The sequence below is a fragment of the Poeciliopsis prolifica genome, unplaced genomic scaffold (assembly GCF_027474105.1).
Source record: "Poeciliopsis prolifica strain line A6 unplaced genomic scaffold, Auburn_PproV2 SCAFFOLD097, whole genome shotgun sequence".
NCBI lineage: Eukaryota > Metazoa > Chordata > Actinopteri > Cyprinodontiformes > Poeciliidae > Poeciliopsis > Poeciliopsis prolifica.
In genome coordinates, this window is record NW_026562472.1 from 650,834 (window position 1) to 661,629 (window position 10,796).

At 39.7% G+C, this 10,796-nt stretch overlaps 1 pseudogene; it reads right to left on the reverse strand.

Moving 5' to 3' along the window:
* Window positions 1-2,299: 2,299 nt before the first annotated feature.
* Window positions 2,300-10,542, reverse strand: LOC129353792 (junctional adhesion molecule 2A-like; annotated as a pseudogene).
* Window positions 10,543-10,796: the final 254 nt, after the last annotated feature.

Consider the following 10,796-nt stretch of genomic DNA (forward strand, 5'->3'; position numbering starts at 1 on the left):
ACTGGTAATGTTTTAAAATTTAACTTTTTATGTTTATTTTTTCTCCATTAGATATTTTCGTCCTGCTCAATGCTCTGATCTCAGCAGGTTGGATTTTATCATAAGCACATTTTCATTGTTTAAATTTTTCAGGCCTTGATTCTAAAAATTAACAATAGTTAATCTTTTTGGGAGGATTTTTCTGAAGTAAGTTTTATTTTATTTTCCATTTATTAACCTTGCAGTAGAAACTTTAATTTAAGTTGATTTTATGTGAACTGATAAAAGTGAAAATGAGAACAAATTAAGTTAAACAAATGATCTGGTTGAGAAATTACCATCAATAGGAATATCTGTAGTTGCAATATTTCACCACCAGAGGACAGTGAGCGCTCATAATCTACTTTCAAAAATAAAAATAGTTTGTTTTGTTGGTTTTCTGTTGAATCCATGAAAAAAACGGCTCTGTTTCATAACTGCTTCAGCAAAACAGAAATACTGAATGTTTTCTATCTTTATTCTAGTTTTGTTTCACTCTTGTCAGGTTTAACACCTATTAAATACAGATTCAACAAACACAGGAAAGACAAGAGATTTAGATTCTTTCTTACTAGCGAGGAGAACAGACAGAGATGTGCTTTCAGTCACAATCTCCTGCTGCTCTGAAACCACATTTGTCTGCTTCTCTCTTTTTATTGTTTTCAGGATCCCTAATCACAAAGAACACTGTAACTCTAAAGGGAGGGGAAAACACTTCATCACATGACTACAGCGCCAAAGACAATCACTAACTAAAGCACAAGGTATCTTGAACTTTATACTCTCATTCCAGACACAGGGTTAAACAGAGCAAGTTGTACATCTTCACAGTCAGTTTTCTAGAGGCCTTGGTTCACGCTGAGAGATAACCCTGCAGTAACCTGTTGTCACTGCTTTCCTTCAGTGAGGCTTTCTGAGGAAGGAATCAATTCAACAATACAGAAACATTCTTAATTCTAAGATGAAATTAAACAATAAAAGCATATGATTAATGTTATATGCTTTTATTATATAACATTAATAAGAAAAGATACATTATAAAGAATAACAAATATTTGATTAATAACATCACAATTTATCCAACAACTCTATTAACTCAAATTTGCAGAGAAATAAAAGTTGAACTTTTCTCCCTTTGCAACAGAAACTAAAACACTGAGTAACATTTACAAACTAATTCATTTCTTTTTTGAACAATAAACACTTTGTTGCCTGAAATATAATAATAGCATTTCTTTAATAAACTCTTTATAAATTGTAGCAAATAATTAATATTTCTAAAAACTCATGAGACTTCATAGAGTGCAGGACTGAGATGATTATTTCATTCAATTACTTAATTAGATGCAAAATTAATAAATTAGATAGTGAATAAGAGATTTTTATTTGCTTTACAGAATTTGTGAGATGTGAGGATACATATCATCGCATGGATCCTTTTTCCTCTCAGAGATCTTGTAGATCAAGGATTCTTTGCCTCAGAGTTACATTTTTCTTTCAAGCTGTTTTGAATATAATAACTAGGTTTGGGGGGCGTTAATATTTTAATCTATATCTGATATTCATGGACGGAAGTTGACGTCTTCTACAACAATAATGAGCAGTTCAGACTCAGTGAATCATTTCTGAGTACGTCTTTCTCAGCACCGGCTCCATCTTCTGTGTCCAGGATCCACTGATTTGGAAGGACAATTATCAAAATTTTAAAATACATGACAGCCAAGAGGAATCGTGTTGATAAAAGTCATCCTTTCATGTTTTGAAATTTTTTGGGGGGTTTGAATTCTGTTTCTGTAAACATATTTACGCACGAGAGGAAAGAGAGACAAATTTTCTGTAGATTGTTTGGTGGAGATGTTTTTAATCCTGCAGAAATTGAAGGGAGATTATCCCCATTTCTGAACTTAAACATGTGTTCTGGTGAAGCAGCAGTCACATTGAAACATTGAAGTATTATGGATATATGATTTTATGTTGTTCCTTTTAGTCTGCTTCCAGGAAGACGTCCTGCTCCATTTTTATGTCAGTCTGCATGACTTGTTAGATTTGATCCTTTTCTTTATGCTGAACAAAATGTGTTTATTTGTCAAGGTGAAACGTCTGAGGGGTTTTGTTTGAGTCCAGTGACCAAAATGGAGCTGATAAGAACAGGAAGGCCCAACATTTTTGCAGGGAAAGTCAATTATCTCTGCAGGTTTTCCATGAAAACTAACTGGTAAGTCGTTGTCAGTTTGAGATTTTCTTCCCTCTGTGTCCTTCCAGATGAGACGCAGCCACGGGAAAACAAAAAGACCAATGTTCACGTCCTCTACGGAACCAGAGACGGGACTTTCAGACGGGGAAACAGAACAGCCTTACCTCTGGTCATGTGCTCGGCCTCGTACATTTTGGGTGAGCCGTTGGACGCCAGGCAGCTGTAGCGACCGCTGTCCTCTTTGCTTTGAACTCCTGCGGAAAAGCAAAACTTCAACTGGGAATCCAGAAAATTAACCACCTGGCAAAACGAAATGTTACAATGGATTTTACACAAAGTCATGTTTGAATCACGTTTTTCTAGCATATTTTAGACCAAAAGTAGTAAAACAAAGTAAAGCGGCTGGTTCAGAATGCTGGCGCTCACATTCTCACTAAAACCAGAACCATGGAGCGGTTCTAAGGTAGAACACTTTCAAATACTCTTACCACTGAAATACATTAAGGACTTGTTGCGTCAACCTTCCAGACCACCCAGGTTGTGGTCTGTTCTGCATGCTGATAAGCAGCATTCAGCTTCTACTCACTGCTAACCTGGAACAAACTGTCAGAAGATGAAACCCTGAGTGAAAACTCATCTGCTTAGCCTGGTTTTAATGATGTAAAGCACTTCCAGCTGTCTCCTGTGTGTTATACAAATAAACCTGGCCTCAGTTTGAGATGATGAAAAAGAGGTTTTATATGGATGGTCTGAATTTGAAAACATTTAAAATCCTGCATATGATAAACTGTCTTTAACCTCAGTTTAGTAAGATAAACGCTTGAGCCGCCTTCTGTTTCTCCCCTCATCTGCATGCGGCCTCACCAGTATTCCCGTGTGGGAGTTGATTAGATGGGTCGCGTTGGCGTGACGAGGCTTGCTGGTTGACTTGTTGTCCTTGAACCAGGAGTGCGCGGCGGGCGGGACGCTCTGCTGGTCCCGACAGCGCAGCTGGACCGCCGAGCCCGTCACCACCAAGGCAGGGACTTCACATGTGGGAGTTTGCAGTGGCACTGGGTGACAAAGTAAGAAAGGGTGAGTCAGAACTTTGGTTTGTCCAAAAAAAAAAAAAAATCAGTTTATGTTTGTTCCTTACCCAAGACGTTGAGGGTCACATTGGTCTCGCCCAGGCTGACCGTGTCCAGGGACGCACTGATCTCGCAGCGGTGCTCTGGCGTCCTCCTGGGTCACTCTGTGCAGGGTCACTCTCTGCTGGGTCACTCTGTGCAGGGTCACTCTTTGCAGGGTCACTCTGTGCAGGGTCATCGTCGTCCCGACCATGGTTGCTCGGCCTTCGAAGGGACCTGGGAGGAATGTTGGAAGGTCTTGAAAGCTGAGAACATTGCAGAAGAAAGACTTTGCAATTTTTAATTTTTTTCCCCCATAGTAGCAAATTCAACTGCAGTCAACTTTACTCAGAGCTGGTTTTAAGTCAAAACAAGTGAAGTGATATTGAACTGAATGGATGTTTTCTCAGTTGTAGAGGTTCTGAAACAGAACAGAACGGAGGATTTGGTCAAATTTGCAGAAAAGTTGGGTATGATGAGTGGATTTGCATCAATGATACCAACTTAACTTGCCAGTTTCATAGTGTTAGCATTCAGAGCTGAAGCTCAAATAAACATGCTTCTTAATGAAGCAAGAGCCACAACTGGCTAATGAAGTGGAGGAGGTGGCAATAGGTCAAAGACAATCATTAACAGGATCTGCCTGCTGAGAGCTTGTGTTCATTACAATTCAGACTTAAAGATGGAAGGTTAAACTTCCACCACACCACTGACCTTCATCAGTAGTTGATGATTAAATCAGCTTATCTGATGTATGAGTGGGACGCAGCTGGGATTAAAACGAACCTCTGAAGCTTCCTTCAAAGTAGACGAAGGAGACATCTTTTGTCTTCTTCTTCCACTTGATGCGCGGGTTCGAGTCTCTTTCTGTGTGGAAGAGGCACAACAGCTCTGCATCTGAAAGGTGGGAGAGCGGGACCAATCAGGGGCCTCCATTTTAATGGCCTGGTCTATGCTTTACTGTCGTGCAGAAAGTGGACAGAGGTCATAAGGTTCATTATTAAAGGATTGTGACAGGAAAACATGTTTATATTTGTTTGTGCCATTGTCACTGAAGGCCTCTACATCGGTAGAGATATTTTCAGAGCAACAGTTTCCTGAACTAAAACAAGACATGAAATTTCAACAATGTTAGACAATCTGAAACACTAAAGTGACCAAAAACTGAACTCTGACTGGCCTAACATCAGTTTGAACTCGATGGGATGACTGTTAATAGTGTTTTCCACTGGTGGTCACTGGTGAATCATGCATATTTGATTACAGGTGCAGGGCTGGAATCCTGCTGATTCTTAAAAGTGGTGAAACTGTGATTTTACTAAAGTACAATATCATGTGTGCAGAATTATAAAACAGCAATGAGTAATTTTACCCTGGTGAGTAACAGAGGCTTTTTCCGACCATTGTTCTTTCAAATGACAAATCTAAATTTATAAATAAGCAAGAGGCCTTTATTCAGTAGATCAGTTTCCTGTTAGTCTATGACTTCCTGACCTGGCTCCACTGTTGCACCGCTATACGACCAGAGCCCAAGAGGGCTTCCCACTACGCTCGTAACTTAGTTTTAAAGTTAGTAGTCCTGTTAAGCCGCCTCAAGTTAAAGCTTGTCGGACCGAGAGGGAAAGAGACCATCTAGGGAACGATCCACAAAATTTGGAGCCAGGCCGATGAGTTGCTCTACATTTCTGAAAGACGTTCACAGGCTTTAAGATTCAACTGGCAGATCAAGTTTTTGACTGTGTACACTGGGAACGACAGCCGTTATCCGCTGTTTTATTACACTCTTCCTACCTTTTGGCTCAACTTTCCCTGCTTTCTTCAGCATCGCCTCTCTGTATGCAAACAGAGAACAGAACAGAAAGAAAGGGACTGGGATCTCGCAGTTTTGCATCATAGTCACTGATTCTCACTGCTTTAATATTTCTCAGTTTGTTTTTGGTGGTGAACTTTTTACATTTCGGTTTCCAGTTAATCTAGAGAACATCAGGGGAAATGGGGACTCAATATGTCACGTCAGGCTCTTTACTCTGGTTGTGCTGATTTATTCAGAATTCATGGGATGACGTGGTGACTGGTTCATATTTATTTTAATGTAACGTGGGTTCCTCAGTGTTACTGATGAGCTAATAAAGTTTTTCATAATGTTTTTGTTGGGGGTTTTTTGCATTTGAACAGTTTAACACAGCGGCTATCTTTTATTATTTAAAACTCTTTATTACAAATATAACATCGAACAGTGGTTTAAAATATGTCAAAATAATATTTGAGTCGGTGGATATGACTGAGGAAGATTGTTAGTGTTTCCCTCTATAAAGTGGAGAAGTGAATAATGATGAAGCATTATCAGGGCTGTAGTTCTCACTATGGCCACCAGAGGGCGGAAATACCCCGCTCTGAAAATACAGGTGAGTCTGTTGAGCTGCTGCTGATTTCTGACTTCTATTAAGTTGATCACGTTTATTTTATTATCATGATAAATATTATTGCCTGTCTTTTGGACTAACAGCTGATTTATTATATATGTGTTATTTACATACAGAAAATATTTATTTTTTTCTGGAAAACAAAATAATTACGATTATTTGCTTTCAGGGCCCAATTATATAGTTTATATCATATCCTAAGAAAATTATGCACTTATGCTTTCTGATAGATTAATAAACTGACAAGCTAAAATGTAATTACGGGAGAATTTGGTTCCTTGTGCTTTACTTTGAAAGAAAGCAAAGGAAGTTCTATTCACATATCAGCTTCCAGCTTTACTCTTTTTGTAGTTACAGAATGTGTCCACTAGGGGGCAGAAGGCTAAGTTAGCGGTTAGCTAGTTTCCCGCTCTTGGCTAAAGAAGCCCTTGTTGCTCTCTTGGTGCTTCTGCTGTGTTATTTCTTGAATCTTATTTTAACATGAAATCGGTGTTTTATCTGTCAGTGTGAACTAGAAGCTCCAAACAGTTGAAAACAGGCCGCAGACTCTGAGCGGAGCTAGCGATGCTAACAGACTCCAGCAGCAGCTTCAGAGGAGCTGAATCAAAAGCTCTACAACTCTACAAATCTTTGTCGCTAAGATGCTGAACTTCCGGTCTGAAGGTAGGAAAATATTTATGAAAATTAAATTATCCTTCAAACAGTCAGAATAATGGTGATATTTTTGCTGCAGAGCCGGGAACTGAACATTTAATGTCAGAGCAGGGCGGTTTCTGCCCTCTCGTGGACCCAGATGGTAACTACAGCTACTTGATAAAGTTAGAGCGTTTACAAACCACATTCACTTCCGGTGACTACTTTCACATTAAAAGCCATAGAAAAAAGTTCTGTTAGCTTTTATTTGAAATAATACATTTTGCTTCTGTTGTTTTTCTCTCTGAAACAGAAAACTGTTATTCAAGAGCCGCAAATAAAATTTTACTAATTTCAAACTAAAATAACTGTCAAGTCATAAAAGTATTTAAATAACATTATGTCAAGGGGTGGCCAGGTCATAACACGACAGATCCGTCCTCTTCAGATCTCAAGCAACCAACACACGAAGTTGAACATTTTATAATGTTATTTATTTTAAAAAGATGTATCTTTGGTTTGAGATGTTACAACCTGTGGAGCATATGGCTTCAGAGTGAGCAAATGCCGAAAACAACAAACTAAAGGAAACTACCTGAATATTAACCAATTTACCTAATTAAAGTAAAGAAACCAAATGACAAAAACTAAACTGCATTACTAAGAAAAACAGGAGAAAACTAATGAATCATAAACGGCAGCTCCTACAAACTCCACAACTATACATCATTGAACAGACAAACATTGTGGCCTGTTGAGATGAGCTGAGGATGGATGAGGTGAAGTACCTGAGTGAAGTTGGCCCCCCCACCTTCTTCAAATCAGACAAAAATGGTGTCAAACGTTTGTGCTGCGTTTGTGCTGGTTTGTGCAGCAAAATTTTCGTTTGTGCTGCTATCATTTGAAAGATATAACGAAATGTTTTTAGAGGTCATCAAAGGTCAACCAGCCCCCCCACCTTCTTCAAATCAGACAAAATAGGTGTCAATCAACTCGGCTGCGTTTGTGCACGTTTGTGCAGCAAAATTTTTTGTTTGTGCTACATTGGCTTTGAAGATATTGATGAAAAGGTAAAGGTCAAAAGGTCAACCAGCCCCCCCACCTACTTCAAATCAGACAAAATTGGTGTCAAACGTTTGTGCTGCGTTTGTGCTGGTTTGTGCAGCAAAAATTTTTGTTTGTGCAGCTATCATTTTAAAGATATAAAGAAATGTTTTTAGAGGTCATCAAAGGTCAACCAGCCCCCCCACCTTCTTCGAATCAGACAAAATAGGTGTCAATCAACTTGGCTGCGTTTGTGCAGGTTTGTGCAGCAAAAATTTTCGTTTGTGCTGCTTTGGCTTTGAAGATATTAATAAAAGGTTAAAGGTCATAAGGTCATCCAGCCCCCCCACCTACTTCGAATCAGACGAAATAGGTGTCAATCAACTCGGCTACGTTTGTGCTGGTTTGTGCAGCAAACATTTTTGTTTGTGCTGGTATCATTCTGAAGATATTAAGAAAAATATTCTCCAGGGGTCATCAGAGGTCAACCACTCCCCTGGCCCTACTCACATTTGGAAACATAAATAAATTTGGTGTCAACCAACTGTGCTATGTTTGTGCAGGTTTGTGCAGGATTTTTTTTTCATTTATACTGCTATTACAAATTATAGAACTATAAAATATTATGAGTTATATAAATAATAAGGTCATCAAAGGTCAACCAGCTCCCCTAACTTCTTCGAATCAGGTAAAATGGGCGTTAATAGACTTGACTACATTTGTTCAGCAAAAATGTTTGTTTGTACAGCTATCATTTTAAAGTTATTAAAAGAAAAGTGTCTAGAGGTCATCAAAGGTCAGCCAGCCCCCCCACCTTCTTCGTATCAGACAAAATAGGTGTCAATCAACTCGGCTGCATTTGTGCTGGTTTGTGCAACAAAAATTTTTGTTTGTGTTGCTTTTGCTATGAATCTTACATACTGCAGGCCCAAGTGGACAAACTTACCTTGATGCACTGCTATGAAGTATTGAAAAGAAGTGCTGATGATTGCTGTCGATAATAACATTAACATTGACCTCAAAAGGCTGAGTACATGCTAAGCACATGTTCTGTTCTTATTTTTTGTATTTCAAAAGTACAGTTTGTCTAATAGCACCCTCTAGTGATGAGAAGCTAAGATACAGGTCACCGAGATTGTTTTGGGAGGTGATGTACCAAACTATTCATTTTAGATGAGACCTAATTTGAATTGAATTTCGTCCATGTTAAAAGTAAATTCTTTATGTTCATGTGTTAGCAACTTACACGGCAATTTAAATGAAATTGACAGTTTCAGCATGAACAGATGTTCATTGACCTTTTAAAGCAAAACTAGCAAAAAATTTAAACTATAATGGATATCTTCAAAGCAAAAGCAGCACAAACGAAAATTTTTGTTGCACAAACCAGCACAAACGTAGCCGAGTTGATTGACACCTATTTTGTCTGATACGAAGAAGGTGGGGGGCTGGCTGACCTTTTGACCTTTAACCTTTTATTAATATCTTCAAAGCCAAAGCAGCACAAACGAAAATTTTTGCTGCACAAACCTGCACAAACGCAGCCAAGTTGATTGACACCTATTTTGTCTGATTCGAAGAAGGTGGGGGGGCTGGTTGACCTTTGATGACCTCTAAAAACATTTCTTTATATCTTTAAAATGATAGCTGCACAAACAAAAATTTTTGCTGCACAAACCAGCACAAACGCAGCACAAACGTTTGACACCAATTTTGTCTGATTTGAAGTAGGTGGGGGGGCTGGTTGACCTTTTGACCTTTACCTTTTCATCAATATCTTCAAAGCCAAAGTAGCACAAACAAAAAATTTTGCTGCACAAACCTGCACAAACGCAGCCGAGTTGATTGATACCTATTTTGTCTGATTTGAAGAAGGTGGGGGGGCTGGTTGACCTTTGATGACCTCTAAAAACATTTCGTTATATCTTTCAAATGATAGCAGCACAAACGAAAATTTTTGCTGCACAAACCAGCACAAACGCAGCACAAACGTTTGACACCATTTTTGTCTGATTTGAAGAAGGTGGGGGGGCCAACTTCACTCAGGTACAGGACCTGAGTCTTCAGCTTCTATATCCGTCACCTCCGAGGCCAGCAATTGGACGTCTCCATCGTCTTCCAGGAACCAATCAGAGAGAGGCACCTGCATACTCATATGTGCATAATTAAATGATGCCAACCGTAACATTTAACAGCCACAAGCTGAGGCTTCACAATCTGGATTTATCATCCAGTTGCTGCTTTTCCTTTTCGTTGGACTCAAGAACTTTCTCAGGTTTTGTCAGGAACAAGTTGAAGAATTTTCATTTGATTTTTGGGGCTTCATTTGGGTTTTTAGCAGGAATCGACCCAGGAAAGGGCTTTCCATGTGGAATGGGCCTGTCTGTCTCTGTCTTCTGCTCATTTCTTACATTTAAAAGTTCACTCAGCCTCAGTTTTCGGGGACGATAACTTGGTTATTTTTGCAACTTCTGTTTTTTTTCTGTTCCTGCTCTGCTCTGCAAATTAAAGCAATGAAAATCTTACTGAAGTTGTTGAAATCAGATTATTGAGATCATCACCTCTAAGAGTTGTTCATGGTGTGAAATGCTGGTTGCTCAATAAAATTCCCAGATGGTTTTATGGATTCCTTTGATCCAGAAAGTGATCCTGAAGTCTGTTTTTCCAGATTTCCAGAGCGAGTCGTGTTAGAGGAGAAGCTGCCGTTAACGGTGTGGCTGGAGGTTTGCTTTGCTGCAGCTGCTCGGTCTGACCTGATGAAGTGAGGTTTGGTGTTCGGATGCTCGGCAGTTAGAGGCTTAAACAGAACCCTGTTGACCCGCTTGGTACCAGCCCATCAGGCTCAGGAGGTTCTGGATCCTTTGAGTGGAGATCTGGTTCAGGCTGATTTACTGTGGAGAGATCAGCTTGATGTGACAAACACTTCCTGGTCTCTGATGATGATGGTGGTGCTGGTTCCGTCCTTCATCAGAACCCGGACATCATCAATCATTTACAACCTGGTCTCTATAGCAACTGCATCTCCATGTCCCAAACGGGTTTTCTGCATCACCTGCTGCTCCGGTTGAGCCCAGAGCTCCCAGTTGGCCTCAGCATGCAGCTCCAGTCCCTGGACCGGCACCATCATCCCAGTCCACACCAGAGAGAAGAATCAGAACCAAACCCAGTGGTTCTGCAGGCAGACAGGAAGACAAAGCAGTGGTTCTGGTGAATATTTAACTGGATCCAACATGGAGACCAGCTTCACTCTTTCTGGGAGAAAATATGAACAAAACCATCAGGAGGAAAATTTAAAGCTTCATCACCAGTAACCAGAACCAGTAGCTGCTGCTGGTTCTGGGTGGATCAATCAGTTAGATCCAGTCATGAAGACGAGGA